This window comes from Choristoneura fumiferana, chromosome 28 (assembly GCF_025370935.1).
Source record: "Choristoneura fumiferana chromosome 28, NRCan_CFum_1, whole genome shotgun sequence".
In the NCBI taxonomy this organism is placed as follows: Eukaryota; Metazoa; Arthropoda; class Insecta; order Lepidoptera; family Tortricidae; genus Choristoneura; species Choristoneura fumiferana.
The window spans coordinates 8,105,552-8,129,876 of record NC_133499.1 but is presented as its reverse complement, the minus strand read 5'-3'; the positions used below and the strand labels follow the sequence as shown (position 1 = coordinate 8,129,876).

The 24,325-nt window shown below is 37.6% G+C and overlaps 1 protein-coding gene across 1 annotated transcript in view; it reads left to right on the top strand.

Annotated features, from left to right (window-relative positions):
• Positions 1 to 251: 251 nt before the first annotated feature.
• LOC141443769 (uncharacterized) overlaps positions 252 to 24,325 on the top strand; it is a 138,196-nt gene continuing 114,122 nt past the window's right edge. The window contains 1 exon segment of the mRNA XM_074109117.1: positions 252 to 388. The gene's annotated coding sequence lies outside the window, so the exon portion shown is untranslated.

Here is a 24,325-nt window from a genome sequence, read left to right as displayed (position 1 = left end):
TTGCGTTACACAATACGAATTCCTTAGAAAATTATAACTAGATTTCTCGTAATGGCCACGGAACCCTGTCTTGGGCGTGCCCGACACGCTCTTGGCCGGTGTTTCATCCTTCTTTCTCTAAAATGCATATACCCTATATCAACCCCCCCTCCATTTTTTTATCCTAGAACCTCCCCTTTACCCAGGGGCGCTCGCCATACAACCCATACAACCGCTTATATAAACACGCGACACAGCATTTCGACTTGTTATTTCTCAGCTACCATACGACAAAGACTGTACAGTGCGCGCGAAAAAGTTTTTTTTTATATAAAGACGCATCTCGATTTAATATTCAGTGTAGTGCGGTGGACGGAGTTTAGTGGACGTGTTTGTTTTTTTTACGCTGGTAAGTTTATTTTAAGTTTCTAGACTTGAGTTTTTTTTTGACAGATTCGGTTACAACTTGAGCTAAGAAATTGGGAATGGAATAATTTGTAAAATAATTTTAGGGCTGTTAAATTTAATTTATATTATGATGAGATAGTAGATAAGTTAATAAGATTTAACTGAAAGTGGAGATGAGTGGATGAAAAAAGGGCCCAGCAGTGGAACACAGTACAAGTGAATAAAATAAGTTTTATAAAAAAAAATTTTTTTAAGTGCTTTGAGCACATTTGGCATTTGTTTAATTATTAGTTAAATAAATAATTTCATTCGTATATTATCAATTAATAAAACTATATAAACAAGTGATGACAACAGTCCAATATTTAAAAAAAAACTGAGGTTATTTCTACTTATTATTTTACTTTTTTTAAATTTTAATCTACAAAACTAAAAAAATGCTCACTCAACTTCAAATTCAAATTCAAATGATTTATTCAGTAAATAGGCCGCAATGGGCACTTTTACACGTCATTTTTTAAACTACCAGCGCTTTCGGAAAGACCATCATTGCCAAGAAGAATGCGCCGCAAGAAACTTGACAGAAAGTCATTTTTTCATAATAATATAATTACAAATAAAATACTTAAAACTATATTATACAATTAAAGAAAAAAAATACAAAAAATAATAATAATAAAAATACAGGGATGTATGGGGTCCCTTAGTTACAATACTACTCACGATTGGAAGTCAGGAGCGGTCCGATTAGTTTCGGTGTTTGCTGAAGATCTTGTTCAATGATGCGTTCACGACGGTATCGGCAATTTTTTTAATTTTATAAATAATGTCTTACGATCATAAGTAATAACATATTTAATCTAGTCTCCTATTTGTGGACATACGCAAACATAAAGTAGTGAAAAAAATGTCTACATAAGTCCACACAATCAAAAGATACAGTCATTAAAAAGGTGTTTCCATACAAATTGTCCTAAAAACTTGAAATTTCCCTTTCATATTTTCCTGTTCTTAGCACAAGCAAGAAATAAAGTCTGAAAAATCTTAATTTTAAAATGAGCCCACGCTGCATTCATTTTGCTTAGGGCTCTGCTAACACTTGGTATTCATAGATACCTACTTTGTACGTACAGTCACTAACATCAATATCTGACAAAACAAAGTTTACATAAATATCTGATTCGACTCTTTCTAGGGCCTGTAGAACGGGAGCGCCAAAGTTCGCATACTCTTCGCTAGTCATACAATAATTTTTGTTCGAAACATCATTTTTATTGGTTTTTTTGGAATCTTTTTGTATTTTTTATTTCAATTCCAAATTTTTACTTTTACGGTCATCCCGTAAAACCTAAATTGAAAATACAAACTGAAATATAGATGCACAGAAAAAACAGAAAAATAAGACCATCACTGGGAAACCCAGTGTTTCAGTTTGTATTTTCAATCATTTGTCATATTTTTTTTCCCACTGAAACCTTATTTTTTCTGTAATTTTTAAATGGTCGTCCTATAGAAAACTATAGGTTAGGTTAGGTTTGTTTTATAACAATTCTGAACAAATATTAGATTCGGAGAAAAAAGAGTTCTAACAAACGATCATTCTGACAAACATTACATTCGGACTTACAATAAGTACGCGAGCCGATGGACCCCATTCACTTCAACTCTCGTGGCACTACCTATATTATTATGAATTCAGGTGATTGTACAGTCAGTGCGTAAGTTCGAATCGCACTTGATAGGTTTTTCTAAAAAAAAATGATTTGACCAACATATGGGTCAAATCATTAGGCCATATTTGTTCATATTTAGTATCTCTGACTCTGAAACAACAAAAAGATATATATGACATAGTTATACAACACATATGACGCAAACTGCGGTTTTCTAATTTAACACCTTTTGGCTAACAGCGTATTGAGAACGGACTTATTTTGTAAAAAAATCTTTTTAGGATTCCATAAAAGTACTGTTTTGATTAATACGGTATTTGACTACTCCTGAATTTGCCATGTTTTTTTTTTTTTTTTTTTTTTTTTATTTGACTGGATGGCAAACTAGCAAATGGGTCTCCTGATGGTAAGAGATCACCACCGCCCATAAACATCTGCAACACCAGGGGTATTTCAGACGCGTTGCCAACCTAGAGGCCTAAGATGGGATACCTCACGTGCCAGTAATTTCACCGGCTGTCTTACTCTCCACGCCGAAACACAACAGTGTAAGCACTGCTGCTTCACGGCAGGATTAGCGAGCAAGATGGTGGTAGCAATCCGGGCGGACCTTGCACAAGGTCCTACCACCTGCAAAACCTGCTTATATATTATTATGAAAATATAGGTATACAGAAAGTGTTTAGCGAAGAGAAAACATAAATCAGTTGAAAATTGGATTTAAAGTGATTTTTTGAAAAATCTATATACCTGTCTCTTTCTCAAACGCTTTTCTCTATGCAGCAAGTATGGCGCTACTAGCGTGTGACGTCACATGCCAGTATGTCTTTCTCTGTCTAATCTTGGATTTCAAACCTTTATAACTTTATTATTTGTAAAGGTAGCTTAAAATTTGTTTCTCTATTCGATAACAGGCATTGTAAAGTTTTAATTTATGATACATATAAAAAATAGTCAAATACCGTATTGTGCAATGAAATCGATGGGGAAAAGTATTCAGAGCGATTCGGGGGAAGTGGGGGGAAGTGAAGACCAACGCTACCCCCTCAGTAATCATGAATCATTTATAATAAATAATAAATAAATAAATATCACGGGACAATTCACACCAATTGACCTAGTCCCAAAGTAAGCTTAGCAAAGCTTGTGTTATGGTTACTAAGCAACGGATAAATATTATATAGATATATACATACTTAAATACATATTAAACACCCAAGACCCGAGAACAAACATTCGTATTTTTCATACAAATATCTGCCCCGACACGGGAATCGAACCCGGGACCTCAAGCTTCGTAGTCAGGTTCTCTAACCACTAGGCCATCTGGTCGTTTAGAAACATATTTAAGTAAACCCTCACACTTTTAATTGCAGAGTGACCATGCTTAGTAAATCATTCAATACTTATTGTTTGCAACATTTTAAAACCGTCCAAGTGCGAGTCCCGTACCACTATCTATCTATACAACATTAGACATTAGCAAAAAAAAAGTTTGTTGTATGGCAGCCCCCTTAAATATTTATTTTATTTAACTTTAATTAAGATTGGTTTTTTGGAATCTTTTTGTATTTTTTATTTCAATTCCAAATTTTTACTTTTACGGTCATCCCGTAAAACCTAAATTGAAAATACAAACTGAAATATAGATGCACAGAAAAACCAGAAAAATAAGAGCAGCTCGGTACCGAGGACCTGGGTTCGATTCCCAGTGCTGGTCTTTAAGGTGCTGGTGTTAAAGTGAATATACGACTAAATATTCTATGAATATTTCAAGCGTCTACCAGTTGCCGTTATTAATATCGAGCAAAAAACGCCAATAAATCACGTTTGTTGTATGGGAGCTCCCCTTAAATATTTATGCCACAGACAGACACACATAGCGGTTAAACTTATAACACCCCTCTTTTTGCGTTGGGGGTTAATAAATCCGGATAACTCACGTCTTAAATCGAGCTTTTCCTCTAGCAGCAACGCTCGAGGAGCTTGGGTTTATTTCATTATCATTAAAAACGGTAGTTCCATGTTCAAAGATCTATCGTTATGCTTCAAAATGTATGGAATAGTAGATTGCACACCGAGAGCATAAAACGAGCCATTTTACCCGAGGTGTTCATATAGCCACCCGAGCCTGTACGGCGAGGGTGGATAGACACGTCGAGGAGAAAATGGGTTTAATCAATTGAGAGGAAATGAAATAGCAACAGTGGAAACAATTGTTCCCTTACCTACTATTTTTTTAGTTTGATTGATTTTTACTGTTACACTTTTTTTAATATCATCATTATCATCATCATCATCATCTCAGCCGTAGGACGTCCACTGTTGGACATAGGCCTCCCCCACAGACCTCCAGTTGCTTCGGTTGGCAGCGGACTGCATCCACCATAAACCTGCGGCTTTAACCAGGTCATCCGTCCATCTTGTTGGTGGACGTCCTACGCTGCGTTTTTAATATATAGAAACTTTTTCGTTTGTAGCTGTTGATACCTGATTACCTTAATCTTAGACGTGGATTTTGCTTTATGCACTAAGGCACTTGTCCCACCGCCGACGATGAGCGAGAAGCGAGTAGAGCGAGTAACTAGAAACGAGTGGGCGAGCAGCGAGAAGCGAGTGTAGTTTTGTCGCTCGGCTGTAAGCGAGTGTTCGCGTGCGACGGGCGATTACTCGCTCCACTCGACTCGCTCGTGCGGGGCGGCCGCCAAGCTGACATCGCTGAGCGAGTATCTATAGCTCAACGAGTTTTATAGCTCTTGTCGCTGCGACAAAAGATGTAAGAGCGAGTTCTCGCCGACAGTGTGAACAGCCAGCGATCAACTATTAACATATGTGTCTCTTTTACTCACACAGGATCTTATATCTTTTGTTCGTTTCTTGAGCGAGAAAATAGTCGATAGCCAATCGTTTCCTCGCTGGCGGTGAGACAAGTGCCTAAAGCATAAAAAGTCATTTTATGTCGCCTAGATCCAGCATAAACACGGACTTTACGAGCATGAGATGTGAGTATAGTTTTTTGTGAGTAAATTAACGAAATAAACATAATTCCGCGCGCGGCCTCTTGTAACATCCTCTCAATGGTATTACCCAACAGCAAGACTAATTCTAAGTGCTAAAACACTTGGGCCTATGTAAACTTAATGATGTTCGTAACAAATATTTGCTAACGAGACGTGTGCTGCCAATATTCGAAATACAGGGTGGAAAGTTGACATGGGGCAGCAATACTGGGTTAAGACACTCTTTAGTTAAAATATTCAGTAGTTGTCTGCATACTGTTTAATTTTGTTTAAGCATAAAGGATTCATATTCGTAAAAAAACAACATGCGAAAGTTACATACATAGGTACATACATAAAATCACGCCTCTTTCCCAACGGGGTAGGCAGAGACTACGTCCTTCCACTAGCTACGATCCTGGCATACAACCATAGCTGGGCATTAACTCGTTAATCCGTTAATCGTTAATTAACGAAGTTAACATTTCGACTAACGGATTAACTTTTAAGTTAACTTCAAGAAATGTTAACGGACTCGTTAACTTCCGTTAAATGTCCCTAAGTCCGTTAATCGTTAATTTGGTGCCTACAATTTACCAAAGATACCGCACGCACCCGCCGCGCCCTTTGAGTATTCTACTAAATGGAGATGGTATCGCTCACGTGTTTTTCTTTCTCAACTATATGAAAATGCATTTTTATCGAATGTTAACGGATTAACGATTGACGTTAACTTGCGTTAAATCCTCCGAATTGTAACGCTTTAACGTTTAACGAAGTTAACTTTTTTAATAGCGGATTAGCGATTAACGAAGTTAACCATTTGATTAACGGTGCCCAGCTATGCATACAACTCTCGCTTCCTCTACATTCATCAATCTTTTCATGCATGCACGTCGGTTTAGAGTACTCCTGACCCGACCTTTCTTCAGAACGTCCCCGATTTGATCGTGGTACGTTCGTCTAGGCCTTCCTCTCCCAACGTTCCCATTCATTCGTCTTATAGATCTGCTTAGTCAAAGTTTCACTTTGCAAATAAGTACCCTAACCTTAGTTGATCTCAAAGTGTTGTTTTAATCCTTGATAGAAATGGGACCAATTGGCATTAAAAAAAAAGTCATATCTGTCGATTTTCTCGCTGACTGTACATTTTATCAAAAATCTGTGAATGTCGATTGTCATCACTCAAAAAGTTAGTAAAGGTCTCCTAAGAGCATTTTCGCGTAGCAGCAAGGGATCTAGTCGCTGCCCTTGTTGCCCCATCTCAACTTTCCACCCTGTATATCATCCTCATCACCCCAGCCTGTATAATATTCTAACTCTACCAAATTAGGTACCATCAGCCAAACATGTGGTCTACTCTAACTCTAAAGTTGATAATCGTTTGCATGACACAAAACAATAATGCCAATAGACGTGTCTGTCAACTTGAAAGTTCGACTTTAGCGACATATTCATTTGATAGAAACTTGTTTAAAATTGATAGACCACTTATTTAGCTGATGGTAATAATAATTATTAAAAAACTTTAAATCCATACTAATATTATAAAAATAAAGTGTGTGTGTTTGTATGTTTGTCCGTCTTTCACGTCGAAATGAAGCGACGGATTGACGAGATTTTTGGCATAGAGATAGTTTATGGGCTAGAGAGTGACATAGGCTACTTTTTATCCCGGAAAAATGCAGTTCCTGGGGGAACAGCGCGCGATAACCGAATACCATGCGGGCGAAGCCTCGGGCAAAAGCTTGTTAAGTATAAAACATTTAATAAGTTTATGTTTTGAAGAAGATTGGAGAAAAACTCAGACGGTTATGAGGAACTTCTTGACTATCATACTGGTCACATTTGAGAAAGAAAACCTTCTTTCAAATAAAAAAAAACCGCATTCAAATCGGTCCTCCCGTTTAAAAGCTACGGTGCCACAGACAGACAGACATTTTGCGTTGGGGGTTAAAAATGAAGGTTTAAAACTAATTGACAGTTGCACAGGTTATGCTGGAGACAAATTTAATAAATAAATAAATATTCACAAAAATAAAACAAAAAAAATATATATGATTTTTCTTATTTTTTATATCAAATTATTTGTTTAAATATAATATAGGTAATATCTCAGGTTATAAAAAACGGCAAAGTAATAAGTACAAATTACGAGCGTAGAAGTAGAAATCAAATATAATTTATTAATTAGCAATACATAAGTACATACAAATATTTGTTGAAATAATTGAAGTATTTTTACAATAAAAAAGACAGTTAGGGAGTCCCATGGCTTCAGTTTTAATAATTAACACCTTGTTTATAAGTATATACAAAATGTATAAATACCTATTAAAATTTTTACTTCACTTTATAAATATTCATAACATGTAATCTTGACTTAATATACTTATACCAATTATTATAATTTATGCGAATGATAATTATGTGAATCGCTGTAGGAATGTGAGGACGTTCTTGGTAACTTTGTTTATTTAGTTATCTTAAATGTCAAACATACACCAAAATATAAGGCAGTAAAATCGGTTACAATCCATATAAGTACTTATATACTTATAATATTATAAATGCGAAAAATTGTGTTTGTGTGTATGTTTGTCCGTCTTTTACGTCGAAACGGAGCCACGGATCGACGTGATTTTTGGCGTAGAGATAGTTTATGGGCCAGAGAGTGACATAGGCTACTTTTTATCCTGGAAAAATGCATAGTTCCCGAGGGAATAGCGCGCGCTAAACCGAATACCACGCGGGCGGAGTCGCATGCTAAAGCTAGTTATAAAATAAAAATATATGACAATTACGCAACGGATTGAACACCCCCTGTATATAGGGTTTTCATCTTTTAATTGCGGTTAACAAACTATATAATAACAAACCTACTAATATTATAAATGTGAAAATTTCTGAGTGTGTGTTTGTTTTTAACCCCCGACGCAAAAAGAGGGGTGTTATAAGTTTGACTGCTGTGTGTCTGTGTGTGGCAGCGTAGCTCTAAAACGGGTTACCTTTTCTAGCAATGGTTCTCAGATATGTTTCATCAAAATCGGTTCAGCCGTTTTTGAGATATTGAACTTTGAAGTGACAATGTCGGGGGTTTCCAAGTTTTTGTTGGTTTGGCTATTTACTCCTTCGCACTAAACCGGCTGGACGGATTTCAATGAAGAGAATGTCGGAATTAAAAGTAGCCTCAATTGTCCTGCTGTATATCAAATTACAAATAATATAAATAATAATATAAGAGTATATCATCTGCAATTACAACCATCAGGAGACCTATCCAGTCGAATAATCGTATTGTGTGAAGACATTTGAAATTTACCACGAGCTTTACGGTGAAGGAAAACATCGTGAGGAAACCTGCACAACAATCCTGCGAAGCAATTCAACGGTGTGTGTCAAGTTCCCAATCCGCAGGCTGTACTGGCCCTGCAGTGGGTATATAGGCTGGGATGATGATATCAAATTTCATCCAAATCCGTCCAGCCGTTTTAGCACGAACGATGAACAAACATACACACATACAAACTTTCGCATTTATGATATTAGTAGGATTAAAACAAGGACATATTTCTAACAACAGAATTGCAAGCGCGTGACACAGATCGATTTTTTAAATCGATTCTTACGATCGATTATCAGCACGAATCGTTTCGGAGTCGTTATGCAACCGTGACGTCATAACGGATGTGGCAGAGGACTCACGCATAAAGGATCATAACATAATGAAACATTATACTTATGCAAAATTTACTTATACAGGCTGTTAAAAATTCCTGCACTATAATATATTTTTTTTATTCAATTTCAATTTAATGTAATAATAACATTTTATAATCTTATGATGATATGGATTCTTGTGATCTAAAATAAATTCAAATTCAAATAATTTATTAAGTAAATAGGCCGCAATGGGCACTTTCACACGTCATTTTTTAAACTACCCGCGATTTCGGAATGACCATCATTGCCAAGTAGAATGCGCCGCAAGAAACTTGGCAGAAAATCATTTGTTCAAAATGAAATAATTACAAATAAACACTTAAAAACTACAGTATACAATTAAAGAAAAAAATTACAAAATAATAATAAACTAATACAGTAACATGACTAAGATTCAAAATATAAAAAACTCGATACAGCTAAACTCGATTTAAGACGTGAATAATAATACAGGGATGTGTGGTTGGTAATGATTATCTGATTACTAATACTATACAAGTGGACAGACATTGAAATTCGATGGTAAAAAATATATATTGTACTAGCCTTTTGCCCGTGACTCCGTCTGCGTAGAATTCGTTACTATGCAATTTTCAACTAATGTAAATTGCGTGACAATACAATAATCTGGTAGTGACATCCTGGTAGTCCAGCCAGGATCGTCTCCGCAGGACGGAACTCTTCAACGGTTAATAGCGTCGACTTGGAATTTTGTATGCAAATGTAGTTTGGATGACAATGAAAGTACAGTCAGCAAAAAAACTTGTATTAAAAATGAAACTTATATGGTTAGGTTAGTAGGTTTCAAGTAGAAAGTTATAGTTAGTGTTTATCGTTTTAAAATAGTACATTGTCAAGCACGAATATGTATTCTTTGTATATTATATATTTGACAAGATTATTTGCTATATCTCAACATGTGCATAATTTAGCTGGCCATGCCTACCAGACAGTTAAAATAAACACTTAGCTGACAAATATTTTTATTCATATGTTAATTTGTGAATTGTTCGTAAGTCGGTCATTCGCTTTAAGGAAAATTGAGAGAAACCAGCAAAATTATAATTTATGTACAATGTTAAAAGATATAGTTATACAACGTGTGACTTCCATAAGAACATATATTTTAAGGGCTGGAAGTATAAGCCCTAATTAACGTAAATTAATATACACATAAAAACACACACACACACACACACACACATTTTTTCTGTATAAATATGGCAATTTGTTGCAATGGAGGAGCGGGGCGTCCTAATACAAGTATTTTATACTTAACAGGAAGTCCCACCTATTGATTATGTACACTAATAATATATTTTTATATTTCTAGTTTTATAAAAAATCTTTTTTTTTTAATACAAATTAATTCGGCACGCAATGAATCGGAAACTAAGCTAACGACTGACAAATAAATGTTTGCTACATTGCTGCTCGAGAAAAAAAAATAACTCCATTAGTAAAGGTAATTGTTATATTTTTTTCTATAAAACGGTTCTCGATAGTCAAAGCTATCGATAATTAAAATTTATGCTCTTATCGATGTCACACGCTGTATTGTATAAGTTAAAAGTCCTAGTACTCAACACGGTAATATCCAATAGATGACAATACAATACAATACAATAACTCTTTTTTGCACACCAACACAGTAAGCAGTACAGAAAACCAGGTATATACACAGAGACTTTCTGAGGTAAGCAATAGGCGCCCTTATCGCTTCAGAGCGATCTCTTCCAGGCAACCTTTACAATGGAATGGATGACTCCGTGCTGTCACCTCTATTGGCAATGCGGTAAAATTAAAGATGGCCACTGTTGTGGCAAACAGCAGCAATTTACTTTATGTTAGCGTTAGTTAAAATGGAGTGTAAACAAATATAATTTATTGAATCAGCAGGTTAAGATTGTTTTTGGAATCTTTTGTATTTTTTATTTCAATTCCAAATTTTTACTTTTACGGTCATCCCGTAAAACCTAAATTGAAATCCAAATGGAATCCCAGTGATGGTCTTATTTTTCTGTTTTTTCTGTGCATCTATATTTCAGTTTGTATTTTCAATTTGAATCAGCAGGGCTACTGCGTAACTCGAAACTCGAAGTTCGTGTCGTGCGGTCCCTCTTTTTAAAAAAAGTTAAAGATAAAGATAATGAACTTTGAGTTGACAATGATTGGTTGTCAACTGTTCTAAGTTAGTTAGGTGTTTTGTTGTTGTCATTGTTGTAGAGGCTGGAAAGTAAGCAATAGATGAACGAGTTAGTTTGAAGGCCGACCCGAAGTCCTGAATGACGCTTTCTCATTGGTCAATTTAATTTCACATGCAGCAGACGGTTAGGTAGGTACTTTTGATTGGTCCGATTGTCGTTTCAGCATGCCGGAAATAAAATTCTGAAATAGGTATATTCTAAAAAGTCGTATCGTACTATGAAACACATATATAGATACGACCTGTTACCGTAATGTGTTACATTGTTGTCGTGTTTTTTATGTACGATTTAGGTTATCTATGGCCACATTTTCGAGCAGTGTCGTGAAAAATGTCATTTTTCCAAGTTTCTTGCGGCGCTTCTTTCCGAAAGCGCTGGTAGTAAAGTCGTGGCTGACAGAACAGCAGGGCTACTACGAAACTCAAAACTCGAAGTTCGTATCGTACCGTCCCTCTCGGTCTCGTATTTAATAGTATAAGTGTCAGAGGGACCGCACGACACGAACTTCGAGTTTCGAGTTTCGTAGTAGCCCTGCTGGTCCTTTACTACGAAGTGCAAAATTTAAACTTCATGTCTTGCCGTCCCGTTGCCGCTTGTATTATTTAGTACAAGAGCGAGAGGGACGGTGCGATACGAACTTCGATTTTCAAATGTCGCTGTAATCCCCCTGACGTTTGCAGATTTATCGAAAATACAAACTGAAACCTAGACCTGACGAGACGAGGAGCTGGTTTCGATTCCCAGCACTGGTATTATTTTTCTGGTTTTTCTATGCATCTATGTTTCAGTTTGTATTTTCGATATGGGTTTTACGGGATGAACGTAAAGTTAACAAAAAATTTGGAATTGAAATAAAAAATACAAAAAGATTCCAAAAAACCAATCTTTGTTTGCAGATTTTTTATTTTATCTAAATCGTTTAGAATTAAACATACAAACATACTGGTATGCGTGTTTTAGAATCATGTAGCAATCTTTGACATTTATCTAAAGACCCGTGTTCAGCGGGTTACAATATCAGTTGTCATAAAATTTAAACGCTGAACATATCGTTTGTCATAATTTTTATTTGTCATAAAATATTTTACTGCTAAAACAGTATTTGCTCTCAGTATTGTCATTAAACCAAACTAATATATACAAAGTACATTTGGACTTGCTCAACTGGCGGACGAAATGTTGACGCTAATATTATATTCTAGCGTTTACCCGCGGCTTCGCACGCGTAAATCATTAGATACAGCAGTTGAATTGGAATTCCGGGATTTTATTAAATTCTCGTGGGAATTTCCTAAAATTACACCGTGGTTTTCATTGACGTTAAATTTAAACACCCATGCCAAATTTCATGACTCTCAACCCAGCGGTTGTTATTACGAGATTGAGCCTATGTGTTATTCCAGACGTTGAGCTACCTACATACCAAATTTCATGACTCTAAGCCCAGCGGTTATTAGTTCGAGATTTATCACTATCCCGTGGGAATATCGGGATAAAAAGTATGCTATGTTTTAACCCAGGTTATAAGCTAACTTTCTGCCAAATTTCATCCAAATCTGTAAAGCCGTTTCAGCGTGAAGAAGTAACAAACATACTCACTCACTCACTCACTCACTCGCAAACTTTCACATTTATAATATTAGTAGGAATACGAGAGTGAGAGGGACGGTACGATACGAATTTCGTAGTAGCCCCCCTGTTGTACGCCGAATTAGCGTATGTAAGCGATTAAAGTTTCCGGTTGGGTTGTTGGATTAGGTACCCAGTGGTCCAGTTGGTAGAACCTGAAGCTTCTTTTGAATTCTTTTTCAATGTTGATAATCTTTCTTTTGTGACATTTAGGTTCGTAATTCACAATTTCAGTGTGATTTTTAATGTTCCGTACCTAAAGGGTAAAAACGGAAACCCGTTACTAAGAACTTCGCTGTCCGTCCGTCCGTATGTCCATCTGTCACCAGGCTAGCTAGAGAGTTGAAATTTTCACAGATTATGAATAACTTTAATATATATGTCAACTTGTCTAATGTTGGTTAGTTTGTATGGAGGGTTAAAAACAACAGTTAGTGCTATTTATAATAACCCAACCTAACCAACAGGAAGTAGGAAAACCCCCGACATTGTCACTTCAAAGTTCAATATCTCAAAAACGGCTGAACAGATAAAACATGTCTAAGAACCATAGCTTGAAAACCTGATTTCAAATAAAAAAAAACGCATTCAAATCGGTCCACCCGTTTAAGAGCTACGGTGCCACAGCAGACACACAGCGGTCCAACTTATAACACCCCTTTTTTGCGTCGGCGGTTAAAAAAAACAACAAAAAGGACAAATTAAACAAAACCTTGGAGAAGCTACCAATTTTTTCTGTAAATACAATCTATTTTTTGTAGCTTTTTCTTAACTTTCAAAACCTTCGATTTAACTACAAAACTCATCTCAGCCTTAAAGGTTTTAATGGCCGTCCTTTGAGGTCACGCGATTGGGAAAGAAGCGAGATGCCGCGACTGGTTTCTGTGTGACCCTTATATGCATAGTAGCAGATATACATATACAGAATAAGGTAACGGCGCGTATTACCGCGAATGTCATAGTTAGTTTATTTATATTTATAGAAAGAAAGAAAGAAAAGAAAGAAAAAATATTAATTGCTTGTAAAAAAAAACACATATTAATTAATTTTTGACGACCAGATGGCCTAGTGGTTAGAGAACCTGACTACGAAGCTTGAGGTCCCGGGTTCGATTCCCGTGTCGGGGCAGATATTTGTATGAAAAATACGAATGTTTGTTCTCGGGTCTTGGGTGTTTAATATGTATTTAAGTAAGTATCTATCTAAATAATTATATTTATCCGTTGCTTAGTACCCATAACACAAGCTTTGCTATAAGCTTACTTTGGGACTAGGTTAATTGGAGTTAATTGTCCCGTTATATTTTATTATTTATTTATTATTAATGAGAAGGTAAATGCATGCATGTACCTTAACACAGCGTACAGACATTAGGTACATGAGACGGGTAGGACTTGACTTAAAATATGGTCGCATACTCTTCGCTAGTCATACCGTAGTTTATGTCAGAATCATCGTTTGCCATAATTTTTTCCCACAGAAACCTTACAGTTTTCTGAAATTTTGAAATGGTCATCCTTTAGAAAACAATAAGTTAGGTTAGGTTAGGTTTATTCTGAACAATTATTTGATTCAGAGAAAAAAGAATTATGACAAACGATCGTTCTGACAAATATTACATTCGGACTTCCAATAAGTATTTGTGCAGGTGGTAGGACCTTGTGCAAGGCCCGCCCGGATTGCTACCACCATCTTGCTCGCTAATCCTGCCGTGAAGCAGCAAGCAGCAGTGCTTGCGTGCGTGGCGAGGAGAGTAAGACAGCCGGTGAAATTACTGGCACCTGAGGTATTCCATCTTAGGCCTCTAGGTTGGCAACGCATCTGCAATACCCCTGGTGTTACAGATGTTTATGGGCGGTGGTGATCTCTTACCATCAGGAGACCCACTTGCTCGTTTGCCATCCAGTCGAATAAAAAAAAAAAAAGTATGCGAGCCCATGAGGACCCGGTAGAAGCTAGAAATATTGAATTTTCAGATATTCAGTTCATAGTCTAAACTATTATTAATACTTACCGTTTGATCGAGCTCCTGCAGCACTTCCAGGATCAGATCAGCATTGTTGTGTATGTGTATTGTATAAATGGTTAGTTTTATTAGGGTTCCGGAGCCAAAATGGCAAAAACGGAACCCTTATAGTTTTGCCATGTCTGTCTGTCCGTCCGTCCGCGGCTCTGCTCAGGGACTATCAATGCTAGAAAGCTGTCATTTTGCACGGATATATATGTAAACTATGCCGACACAATGGTACAACAAATAATTCAAAAAAATTTTTTAGACTACCTCCCATGACGAAAAGTGGGGGTGATTTTTTTTTCTCATCCAACCCTTTAGTGTGGAGTATCGTTGGATAGGTATTTTAAATCCATTAGGGGTTTGCTAAGATGATTTTTCGATTCAGTGATTTGTTTGCGAAATATTCAACTTTAAAATGCAAATTTTCATTAAAATCGAGCGTCCCCCCTCTAAAATCTAAACCGGTGGGTGGAAAAATTTGAAAAAATTCAGGATGGTAGTAAGTATATCAAACTTTCAAGGAAAACTATAACGGCTAAGTTTGCTTGAGAATTATTAGAAGTATATGAGTAAATAGCAGCCTAAGGTATAAAACATACGTACCTAAACTTGGAAGATTCCGTATAAAATACGAAATCCTCAGAAAAATATTACTTAATTTTTTCGTAATGGCTACGGAGCCCTATTTTGGGCGTGTCCGACACGCTCTTGGCCGGTTTTGTATTCTTGATATTGCTAACTGTAAATTGCACCACCTGCTAAAATGTATTCCTTCCTTCTGTCTATTGTAAAGGTTGCCTGGAAGAGATCGCTCTGAAGCGATAAGGCCGCCTATTGCTGACCTTAAAAATTTCTATATACATGTGTTTTCTGCACTGGTTACTATGTGTTGGTGTTCAGTGAAGAGTTTTTTTTGACGTGTTTCGAACTCAACCAGCGTTCATCTTCAGAGCAACACGAAAAGTACGGTTGTTGTCACTGTTACTCCCTAAGTACCCACCTATATTTTTAAGGTCGCGGGTGAGCAAAGAAATTCAGTAAAGAGTTTATTGTATCGTGGTATATAGGATCATATAACCTCCCTCGAATTTTGACCTAACATAGTGAATATTCACAGAATTTCTATCGAAATATCATCCAAATCTAGCTTTAACGATCGTTAAAAAATAATTTGAATTAAAAAATTAGTTCACCCACAAGGCCGGTGATTAAATGAAGACATAAAAAACAGTTTTGCATAATTTTCGAACACATAAATTGATTTGTTGCAATACTGTCGTATAAATTGTAATATACGAATAATTCATAACCATAAAGCTGATTGGATTTCGGTTTGGAATTGAGTTTTTTTTTAAATAAATCTTCGAAGAATTTTAACGTGGTGTGGTTTTAGATTTGTTTCCTAAAATAAATTACTTTAGGATAAAACCTAAAACTCTCTATTTTTAACCCCCGACGTAAAAAGAGGGGTATTATAAGTTTGACAGCTATGTGTGTCTGTCTGTGGCACCGTAGCTCTTAAACGGGTGAACCGATTTGAATTCGTTTTTTAATTTGAAATTAGGCTTTTAAGCAATGGTTCTTAGACATGTTTCGTCAAAAGCGGTTTGCCCGTTTTTTTTTATTCGACTGGATGGCAAACGAGCAAGTGGGTCTCCTGATGGTAAGAGATCACCACCGCCCATAAACATGCAACACCAGGGGGATTGCAGATGCGTTGCCAACCTAGAGGCCTAAGATGGGATACCTCAAGTGCCAGTAATTTCACCGGCTGTCTTACTCTCCACGCCGAAACACAACAGTGCAAGCACTTTACGGCAGGATTAGCGAGCAAGATGGTGGTAGCAGTCCGCAAGGTCCTACCACCTGCAACCTATACCTGCGTTTTGGAGATATTGAACTTTGAAGCGACAAAGTCGGGGGTTTTCCAACTTATTGTTGGTTAGATTGGCTATTAAAGGGATCGGAATTATTTCCAAATGTCCCTGTCCATGATATAATGATCAATTTTATAATACACCTTAGCCTAACCCTTAATTTACCTTTTGCCTTTTTTTTAGCTTACCTTAATGTCTTCTTGACAATAGATTTGAATTTTATATCCATTTTGGTAATATTGTTTGAAAAAAACTTTCCTATGTCCTTCCCAGGGACTCATACTATATGTAAACCGACTTTCATCTAAATTAGTTCAGCGGTTTAGACGTGAAGAAGTCACAAACAAACAGCCTTACAAACCTGAATAGTGGGATAAGTATAAGAATCACTGCAAAGAAACTTGCTTTCAATTAAAAAAACGCATCGAAATCGGTTCATTCCTTTGAGAGCTACGATGCCACAGACAGACGTGTCGGGGGTTAAAAAAGCATTATTACCTATGAAAAACTGGTCCCAATTTAATTAAAATTGATGAATAAATATATAAATATCATGGGACACTTCACACCAATTGACCTAGTCCCAAACTAAGCAAAGCTTGTACTATGGATACTACGCAACGGATAAACATACTTATTAATTAAATAACATTGAACATCCAAGTCCCTAGAACAAACATTTGTATTATTCATACAAATATCTGCCCCGGCCGGGATTCGAACCCGGGGCCTCAAGCTTCGTTGTCAGGATTTCAAACCAATTGGCCATTAGCTCGTCAATTTTGAGTATAAACATAGTGACAAATAGCGACAGATGTTCTCATCAAAACTAGATTTAAAATATATGTACGAAGACCAGTTTTTGTCATATTCAATCTGTGTAATAAATGAGTCATCTAGAAAAATATCCGTATTTGCATGCGTCTGGTATTAATTTGTTTTTATAAACGCATTGTTCGCGGCAGAAGATCGATATTTGGCATAATGATTGTTTCATATACTTTCAGCACATCCATACTAATATTATAAATGCGAAAGTATGCTTGTTTATATGTTTGTGTGTATGTTTATCCGTCTTTCACGTCGAAACGGAGCGACGGATCGACGTGATTTTTGGCATGGAGATAGTTTATGGGCCAGAGAGTGACATAGGCTACTTTTTAGTAAGTAATAAATTAAAAAAAAAACTCGACTGCATTAAAAATAAACTAAAAAGAAGAGACAAGGCTAAAGTCTAGTTGAAGTTCAAGTTACTTAACAGAATTCTAGACTAGGTACTACACTTGTTAGCTTCTTTTAAGTTTTTTCCGAGTCTGGTTTTTTTGATTTTTGACTAGATTTTATTGAAAGGATTTTTAAGGCAGCTGGGGGTTTTAATCTTGTTGACGGTTTACTCTCCAGAAATCTCTCCCTGTTAACCTTTCAAGCCCGTACAGTTGCGTAAGTGGTCGCCAAACAAGTTTGAAATAGGATGTAAATATACACTGCGAAAATTTCGAGACCTCTTGCTAAAGGTTGAAGCTTAATAAACTCCTATTCACAATTTTACTTCGGAATTACCTATTTTGACACACCTTACCTTTTTTTTTCTTTTACCTTTTTTTTGGCTCTGCATTATTGTGACATTACGACCGTTTTCGCCCTCACCAGTTGGCGCCACTGTAGACAAAGGTCCTGCCTGAAGTATAGTGGTTAGTTTGTTATTACTGGCGTGAAAACAAAATTTACATTTAAACCGTACCATAAGAAAATCGAGCATGCCACAGTGTTGCGTAGTCCCGTTTTGTTCGGAAAAAAGGGAGGACAAAGGTTTCCGAAAGACAAAACTGTCTCAAAACACAGACATTCATTGCCCCGGAACGCATATTTGCCATAATTAATTTCAGGTATTATTCGCATATTATTCGCGTATTATTCACATATTATTCGCTCACCCAAAACAGTGACATTTGACATTTCGGAGACCTCTCGCTACACTAGCGCCCCTAGCGGCGAATCCATACCATTGGCGGACTTATCGCGTAACAAATATACTAAAAAAAAACAGAGACAAATTGAGAACCTCCTCCTTTTCTGAAGTCGGTTGAAAACCTTGAGTCTATGATCATCATCTCAGCCGTAGGACGTCCACTGTTGGACATAGGCCTCCCCCATAGACATCCAGTTGCTTCGGCTGGAAGCGGCCTGGATCCACCGTGAACCCGCGGCTTTAGCCAGGTCATTCGTCCATCGCTTTGGACGTCCTACACGCTTGCTGATCCGCGGGCTCCATTTGAGAACTATTCGGCCCCAACGGCCATCTGTTCTCCATGCTATATGGCCTGCCAGTTGCCATTTAAACGAGCTAATCCGCTTGACTGTGTCGGTGACCCTCAATCCTCTACGTAACTTCTCATTTCTGATCCGATCCCAATGTAGGGTTCCGTCGGTACTAATATGCAACGGATAAAGTGGATCCCTGAATCCCTGTTTTTGGAAAACCTAATGTTTGTAAGCTTATTCAACGGTACATCATAACGGTTCACACGACCAAAAAGTTTTTGTAAAAAAAAAAAGTACAAGCTTTTTTATGGATCAGAGGCGTGGAACATTAAGGAGCACATACGCGGAAAACTGGAGGCACTGGAAATGTGGTTTTAACGTCTTATGTTACGCATAAGCTGGCTCCATAGAGTCACGAATGACGAGGTACTCCGGCGAGTCAAAAATCCCGATAACTCATGTTGATCATCAAGAGAAGAAAAGTAGCCTATCCAGGACATGTAGAAAGGAAAGAAAGAAAGAAGAAAAGAAATACATTTATTCACAACACAAAACACAACAATAGTATTAAGTACAAATAGACAACACGTAGAAAGAAGTATGTGTCTGTGTATTAAGGCATGAGCGTTATCATTTACTTCAGACAATAATGATGGGAAAAATTGATGGGAAAAGACGCGTCGGAAGAAGGAAGAAATCGTGGCTCCGAAACATCAGAGAGTGGACCGGTATCGCCAGCGTGGAAGAACTGTTATCTCTGGCGAGAGAAGGAGAGATATGCGGAGCTGACAGCCAACCTCCAGTAGTGGAGAGGCACTGCAAGAAGAAGAAGAAGCTTTGTTTGCTGATTATACTTGCATTGAACTAAAACAATTTCTTTGCTCACCCGCGACCTTATGGTAGCTAAGTTTATGCAAGATATGCGTGTTCATGCAGTTCCTCCACCTCCACACTGTAAGAACACACACAAATCACACACACCTTATCAAATATGATATAATGCGTCTGTACGCCGTTGACGCTGACCGCAGAATCTTAGACATCCGTTGAACGAGCGTTTAACACAGTTCAGAATGTCTTGTTATTTGACGTAATACCAGTTATTAACTAGGAAATAATAAAGATAAGGATGACATAATTATTTTAGATAAACAAAAACATAGCTATTCATATAAGCTACTCGTGTTTGATCATTGCTTAATTTGTTTTTGCACGGCTACTGATCTCAAAGAATTAAAATAAGCCTATACAGTTTTACAAGCTTTTATTTAATTTGCAATATTTATTTATCCATCCATACTAATATTATAAATGCGAAAGTGTGTGTGTTTGTATGTTTGTCCGTTTTTCACGTCGAAACGGAGCGACGGATCGACGTGATTTTTGGGATAAAGATAGTTTATGGGCCAGAGAGTGACATAGGCTACTTTTTATCCCGGAAAAATGCACAGTTCCCGAGGGAACAGCGCGCGATAACCGAATTCCACGCGGCCGAAGCCGCGGCAAAGCTAGTTTATTTATAAGCCGTGGTGGCCACCAGAGGATCGTGGGTTCAAACCCCGACGCGCACCTCTGAATTTTTCCAAATTCATGTGCAGAATTACATTTGAAATTTACCACGAGCTTTATGGTGAAGTAAAAGATCGTGAGGACTGCACAAGCCTGCGAAGCAATTCAATGGTGTGTGTGAACTTCCCAATCCACACTGGGCACGCGTGGGAACTACGGCCCAAGCCCTCTCATTCTGAGAGGAGTTCTGTGCCCAGCAGTGGGACGTACATACTAGTACATAGGCTGGGATGATGATTTATTTATAATATTATAAAACTTCAATCTCTCATCACTGGTATTCCCAATGCGATAGATAAGTCAAATATGTCGAAATTCGAGCTTTACAGTAAATTGTCAATATATGTTATATACTAGCTGTAGCCCGCGACTTCGTCCGTGTAGAATTCATTTATCGCTATCCCGCGGGAACTATCGTCCTTCCCCGGGACTCTAATGATCCCCTTACCGAATTTCATCGAAATTGGTTCAGCGGTTTAAAAGTGAACAAGAAACAAACCAAGTTACTAACAAACTTCCGCATTTATAATTGTGATTGCTTGTTTAATAAAAACAACATGCAACCGGCACCGTACGGACATATAGTATCACTTTCATTATTATGTAAATCGAATTACATTGCCGCAGCTTTATCAAACTGTCAAAAACTGTCAAAGTAATCTGTCAAGCTGTTATACAATGTGTTACTTTTAGCTGTTCTGCTTATGTAACCCGTGAAGTAATCTTATAAAGGGCTTTAAGGGTTATTTAGAAGAGAAAAATATTTTTGACGATCTCATGGCCAAGCGGTTAGAGAACCTGACTACGAAGCTTGAGGTCCCGGGTTCGTTTCCCGGCCGGGGCAGATATTTGTATGAATAATACGAATGTTTTTTCTCGGGTCTTGAATGTTTAATATGTATTTAAGTACGTATTTATCTATATAAGTATGTTTATCCGTTGCCTAGTATCCGTAGTACAAGCTTTGCTTAGTTTGGGACTAGGTCAATTGGTGTCAAGTGTCCCATGATATTTGTTATTGTTTATAATTATTTGATTTCGATTCGTCGAAGAACCAAAGTCACTGACATAGCTGGAAAAATATGCAAATTGAAGTGGCAATGGGCGGGCCACATCGCTCGAACAGATAACCGTTGGGGGAGAAAAGTCCTCGAGTGGCGACCACGAACCGGAAGACGAAGCGTTGGCAGGCCTACCACCAGGTGGACTGACGACATCGTGAGAGTAGCGGGAAACCGGTGGATGCAAGTGGCGAGTTGTCGTTCATTGTGGCGTTCTAAGGGGGAGGCCTTTGTATAGCAGTGGATGTCTTCGGGCTGATGATGATGATGATATTATTTGATTTAATCGATATACAGATATACTGTGCGGCAAAAAATCTGGCCCTCAAATGTATGCAGAATCGGTAATTTTGTATGAAGGGTGGGCCAAATCTTGTGCCGGTGAGTATAGTTTGTGACCCAGGGAAGGACATAGGATAGTTTTTGTCCCGGAAAACTGTATCGTTCCCGGGGGATAGCAATAAACGAATTCTACGCCGACGGAAGTCGTTGCCAACAACCGACGACCTCAATAGTGTAGCTACTTGGAAAATTTAAAGAAATGGAGGTACACATTTACTATACTTCGTTTTATTTAACATTAGAAAGAAGGTAAGCAATCTTGAAGTGTCTTTTTATAGGGCATATTAGGCAACGCTCGGCGCAGGGGGCGACACTAGCGCAAACCGTAAACAAACCGCCATGACAACCCCAGTTCTGTTTATATTTTGTCGCCATGACGGAGCATGACCAAAGAGTATAAGTACCTATAGAAATCATGACATATTTATTAGTAACAAAATAATATGATATTTTTGAGATTCGCGCTGTCATCGTTCATCCACCATTACGTCTCATATTTCGTTTTCTAGAATTTTTTTACCGTACAACGGCAAAAACTACTAGACACTGGCAAAATTGTCCTCCAATGGACAGAGCCATATTTTTTTAAAGAAACAACAACAACAACAATATGATATTTACATCGATGGTAGCGATACAGCTATATTTCTAAAAAATTATTTGAAATGATATGATATTACGGCATCCTACGGACATATAAAATACTCAAAAAACATAAACCAACCAACACCAAACACAAACACACAGACACACACTTTCGCATTTATAATATTAGCATGGATTAGCAAGGACATATGATCATTTACATGCTTTTGGTATCATAAGTAATAGTGACTGATTTTTTATAACCTTTTTCAATAAAAAGACTCGTCAAAATTGTTTAACCTTTTTCTAATACTAAAAAAACGAAGTATACCTATAACTGAGCAGAATTCTTAAAATATGTATGTCTCTGTAGCTTCACCTTAATTCAATTCAGTGATTCCCAAATTGGGTTTTTTCCAACGCGAGAAAAAAACTTGTTCCAAATAAATTAATTCTATTGTCAATGTTTTTAGGGTACCTTTTCGTCGTTTTAGTTTCATTTTCTTTTATGAGTTAACCAGCTTTTGCTCGCGGCTTCGCCCGCGTGGAATTGGGTTATGGCGCCTAAGTAGCCTTTGTCACTCTCTGGCCCATAAACTTTTTTTTTTTTTCGACTTGATGGCAAACGAGCAAGTGGGTCTCCTGATGGGAAGAGATCACCACCGCCACAAACATCTGCAACACCAGGGGTATTGCAGACACGTGCCAGTAATTTCACCGGCTGTCTTACTCTCCACGCCGAAACACAACAGTGCAAGCACTGCTGCTTCACGGCTGGATTAACGAGCAAGATGGTGGTAGCAATCCGGGCGGACCTTGCACAAGGTCCTACCACCTGCAAAAACTATCTTTATACCAAAAATCACGTTGATCCATCGCTCCGTTTTGACGTGAAAGACGGACAAACCTACAAACACACCCAGACCCCAAGACTCCAAGACCTATTTCGATGAAACTAGATTTCGATACAAAAAAATGTTCCATCCATTTAGGAGCTATGATGCTTTCTGTGTGGCATCATATTAATTGTATAAATTTGAAATTAAATGATTTAATTTATTATGCTTTAAGCTTGGTTTAATATAATAAATAACCTAACCATAAAAAAAAACATTTTAATACAAGTTTTTTTAGCTGACTGCACTTTTTGTTGACTGTACTTGCATTGTCACCCAAACTACATTTGCATACCAAATTTCAAGTGGATGCTATAAACCTTTGAAGAGTTCCGTCCTGCGGAGACGATCCCGGCTGGACTACCAGGATGATACTAGATTATTGTATTGTCACGCGATTTACATAAATATTCCAAATTTCAAGTCAATCTGACTACTGGAAGTTGGGCAAACTTGCAAGATTTGATTACAGACAGACAGAGACGACGGGTTAGAAAAATGCTTAATCTAATTACTGATGGATGTCAAATCCAAATTTACTCCAGACCAAGCCACTTATCTTAGGCGACTTAAGCAAAAACTCTGTTATCAAATATCAACGAGAAGCTGGTTGATTTCAGATAACGACCTTAAAATGTCAGATGTTATTAACGTTCGCTCTTGACACCAGCGATAGCCATTATGACTCTTGAATAAATTTGTAATAACTTGTAAATCCGGGTACGATGACGCGTCGAGTGCGAAGCTGTAGCTATTTAGGCGATACAGTCATTAGTTTTTATTATTATACCTTTTGCCCCCGGCTTCGCCCGCGTGGAATTCGGTTAAGGCACTTGTCCCACCGCCGACGATGAGCGAGAAGCGAGCAGAGCGAGTAACTAGAAACGAGTGGGCGAGCAGTGAAAAGCGAGTGTTCGAGCACGACGGGCGATTACTCGCTCCACTCGCTCGAGCCGGGCGGCCGCCAAGCTAACAGCGCTGAGCGAGTATCGCTGAGCTAGTTTTATTGCTCAGCGAGTTTCATAGCTCTTGTCGCTGCGACAAAAGATGTAAGAGCGAGTTCTCGCCGGCAGTGTGAACCGCCAGCGATCAACTATTAA